Source organism: Callorhinus ursinus, unplaced genomic scaffold (assembly GCF_003265705.2).
Source record: "Callorhinus ursinus isolate GAN/ISIS: 27379988/994484 unplaced genomic scaffold, GSC_fseal_2.0 scaffold33, whole genome shotgun sequence".
Taxonomy (NCBI): Eukaryota; Metazoa; Chordata; class Mammalia; order Carnivora; family Otariidae; genus Callorhinus; species Callorhinus ursinus.
This window is the reverse complement of record NW_027397095.1, coordinates 9,058,698-9,063,163: the sequence shown is the minus strand read 5'-3', so window position 1 is coordinate 9,063,163 and position 4,466 is coordinate 9,058,698. Positions and strand designations below refer to the sequence as shown.

The window sequence follows — 4,466 nt, the reverse complement described above, 5'->3', positions numbered from 1 at the left end:
AAATACTTACAAAACAAAAATAGACAAAAAGATCTAAACCTAATTGCAACCCTTTGAAAGTTTGAAATCTCCAGTTTGTGCCCTTTTAGAAATTTGTCTATTTCATATAGTTAATGGATTTTTTGACATACAAGTATTCATATTGTTATCTTATAATCATTTTTTATTTCTGTAAAGCCATAATTCAATTGCAAGGATAAAAAGAAATTTCTAGAGAAACCTATACAAGACAAAAAAAGCAAACAAATCATTTATAAAAAAGCAGTACTCAAACTTACGTCAGACTTTTCACCAACACTGGATAAAAATGCCTTTCGTGTTCTGATGTAAAATGTTTTTAATTTATAATTCTTCATCAAGGCAAACTATGAAGCCAATGGTAGGGCATAATAAAAAATATTTGCACATACAAAGACACAAAAATCAGCATCTTACACCTTCTTTCTTATGATAGTTCTTGACTCTATAATTTCGTGAAACAAATGGAACAAGGAAGAGAAACACATTGTATCATATGGATTAATCTCATCTAGTTTAAGTTGATTTTTTGCTTATCTGTAAGTTTTGAAGGGTTAATACTATTAAATGTATTAAGTAAAGATAAATGATGTTCTGTAACCATGGGTTCATGGGGCAGAGTATTATATTCTGTTAGCATTGTTTCATAATTAATGGATTGATGATTGGCAATGAGTTTTGGTGAGGTTTGGGAAATTTTGTTGGTTAAGCCTAGTCATATAGCTAGTATGTGCTTACATAACCAGCTTACTATAAAAGACCCCTACAATAAATAGACTTTGGGCTTCCTGGTACCAAGACACTTTGCATCCATGCTGGTAAGCATTTGAGATCTGGAGACAAAGCAGCCTGTGATTTCTTCCATGGAGGAGAATGAGAGCATAGTGAGTGAATGCCTGCTTCCTCAGCTGTGTGGGATACTGCTGAAGAGGCCCACTTCTTTTTCAGTCCACCCAGTATACTAAAGTGACCTGTACAACTGAGGGGCTGAGAGAGTCTGGGATCACAGCAGCCAGTGTTGAGAACTCATTAAAGAGGCATGGATCCTATACTGCTTTATGGACTTCATCAAGATATCTGTCCACAAGCCAATGGGGACACCTTACGAAAAGAGCCAAGAGATTCCTTGAGAAGAGAGAACCAAAACTCAGTGAAAATATTAAAAATGCTATGCTGATTAAGGGGGGAATGCAAATTCCATGGTGACACAAGTACTTAAAGATGTGTATGCACTGAAAAAACCGTATGGAGTTCTGTATAAAAAGAATTCTTTTCAAAGAAGTCAGATTGTTCTTTATTTATGTTTGGCTCCCATAATAAGAAGCAGCCAAATAATCTAGTAATAGGTTGTATGTATGACTACCATGTGCTGGATATGATTGAGTTGGGTATCGAGAAGTTTGTCTCTCTAAAAGATATTAAGAATAGCAAATGTCCTGAGGGAACAAAACCCATGTTAATATTTGCTGGTGATGATTTTGATGTAACAGAAGACTACAAAAGGCTAAAAAGTCTTCTTATTGATTTCTTCAGAGGCCCCACAGTACCAAATATCTGCCTGGCTGGTTTAGAGTATGTTCTGCACTTCACTGCATTGAATGGGAAGATTTACGTTCGAAGCTATAAGTTGCTGTTGAAGAAATCTGGTTGTAGAACACCAAGGATTGAATTGGAAGAGATAGGGCCCTCATTGGATCTGGTTCTGAGGAGGACACATCTGGCATCAGATGATCTTTATAAATTATCTATGAAAATGCCAAAAGTGCTCAAGCTAAAGAAGAAGAAAAATGTCTCCCATGATACTTTTGGTACAACTTATGGAAGGATTCATATACAGAAGCAAGACCTAAGCAAACTACAAACCAGGAAAATGAAGGGGTTGAAGAAGCGACCTGCAGAAAGGATAACAGAAGACCAAAAGAAAAAATCAAAGAGAATTAAAAAAAACTGATGGAACTTAGCCAGTGACTATAATGTTATTGTAGTCTGTTTACTTAAGAGAATTATCAATCATCAGTCATTTCTAAGTTTCTTAAAGATTTTATTAAATATTTTTGTAGCATGGTAAAAAAACAAAAAAACAAAAAAACACCAAGAACAGACTTGATAAAGCAGAATAAAGAAGCTGTGAACATGAAGACAGTGCATTTGAAATTATCCAGTCAGAGGAGAAAAAGGAAAGAAGAATAAAAGAGTGAAGAAAGCTTACATGAAGTATAGGAACCCATCAAGTGAAATAATAAAAAAATACAAACTGATGGAACAAAACAAAGAGCCCAGAAATAAACCCACAAATATGCAGTCAACAGATTTTTGAGAAGGGTGTGAAAAATACACAATATTAATAGGATAAAAGATAAAAAAGCACATGATCACTTTAGCAGATGGTGACAAATTATTTGACAAAATCCAACACTTCCTGATAAAAACAATCAACAAAATAGCAGTAGGAAGGAACCTCCTCAACCTGAATAAGGGTGTCTATAAAAGGTAGCATAATATTTAAAGGTGAAGTACTGAATGATTTATGTTAAGAGCAGAAACAAGGTAAGGAGGCTTTGTTTTCAGTACATCTATTCAACATTGCCCTAGAAGTTCTAGTGAGGGCAACTGGGCAAGAAAATGAAATTAAAATGATCCAGATTGAAAAGAAAGAAGTAAAACTATCTCCATTCATATATATATATAAAATACTATCTTCATGGATGGTGATAAATATATTTTATGTTTTTCCTTCCTTCTAAGATAGAAAAATTGGACTCATAAAAAAAGACTGAAAATTATTCTTTTAAGACTGGAAAAAAAGACCTTGATTGACATGCTGTAAATAATTATGGACATAGTGAATGTCAGTATCCACAGCTTCTCAGTAGTTTAGCCATATTTCTAAAAATAAGGAGACAATTGATGAAACTGAAAGTTAATTGGAAATGAATAAAAGGAAATGACTGTTTGCAATAGATATGGTTGACCTGTGAAATCCTCTGTCATAGTATGATACTGAGAAGGGTCATTTGCATCTGGATTAAAACTGAATTTTGCATTTTCAAAGTCATGTAAACTAAGGAAAGAGCAGGAAGAAAAGTAAGCCTTGAAAGGAAATGCGCCACCACCACATAAGCTTCTGCAAAAAGAGCTCTTAAACAGTGATACTGATTTTAATATTGGGTACAGAAACTCTTAAATTTTATACCAAAACCTAATATACTGTGAGTGTTCTGTTCCCCCCCACCAAACTTAGTCACCTATGGGGAAAAAAATACAAAGAGGAGCTAAATATTTTCCATTTACTGTGTGTTATTAGTTGTTAATAATAATAATTGTTAACTATGTCTGGTAAATACAGGAAACACTAACACACAGAGAGTTATGTGTATCTTATTAGACTCTAATTTCTTACTTGTCAGAGAAGACAATTTTTTAAAAAGATTTATTTATTTATTTGAGAGAGAGAGAGGGCACGAGTGGGGAGAGGGGCAGAGGGAAAGAATCTTCAAGACTTCCCACTGAGCATGGAGCCCAACATAGGGCTCAATCCTATGACCCATGAGATCATGACCTGAGCCAAAACCAAGAGTCAGACACTCAAGCAGCTGAACCACCCAGGCACCCCAGAGGACAAATTTTTTTAGAAGAGACAGAGATAGTTTCCTTATCATAACTTCCAGTTAGGACATTACAAAGGTAGAAAATATGAATGTATTATAATATACAACTCTAACATCAAATAATTATTATTAAGCTTGGCAAATACCAAAAGTTTATTACTTAAAAATGAGACAAGAGTCTGCTCTAATTACTTCTATCCAACATTATACTGGAGGTTCTAGCCAAGGCAATTAAGCAAGAAAAAAATAAAACCATTCAGATTAGAAAGGAAGAAGTAAATATATATTTGTAGATGACATGATCTTATATACAGAAAATCTAAAGGAATCCACAAAATAATTATTAGAATTGACAATTTCAACAAAGTTATAGTATACAAGATCAATATCAAAATATCAAGTGATTTCTATGTTCTAACAATGAACAATCCAAAAATAAAATAAAAAATACAGCTACGTTTGGCCAACACATCAGAAAGATCCCCAAATCCCAAAATATTCAGGAATAAATTTATTATAATAAGTATAACACACGTAAACTGAAAGCTACAAAATGATTGTTTAAAGAAATTAAAGAAGACCTAAATAAATGGAAATACCTTTCATGTTCAACATATAATATAGTTATGATAGACATACGTCCCAAACTGAATCGAAGTTTCAATACAACCTTATCAAGATTCCAGCTATTGTTTTTTCTTGAAAATTGACAAGCTGCTCCTAAAGTTAATGTGGAAATGCAAGAACCTCTAAAAGGCGAAATCGATTATGCAAAAGAAGTACAAATTTGACAGATTTTCTAATTTCAAAACTTATTACAAAGCTACAGTAATAACAACG

General features: G+C 33.4%; 1 pseudogene; it reads left to right on the top strand.

Annotated features, from left to right (window-relative positions):
- The first annotated feature begins 830 nt into the window (after nucleotides 1-830).
- Nucleotides 831-2,079, top strand: LOC112809392 (ribosome production factor 2 homolog pseudogene; annotated as a pseudogene).
- The last annotated feature ends 2,387 nt before the right edge of the window (nucleotides 2,080-4,466 follow it).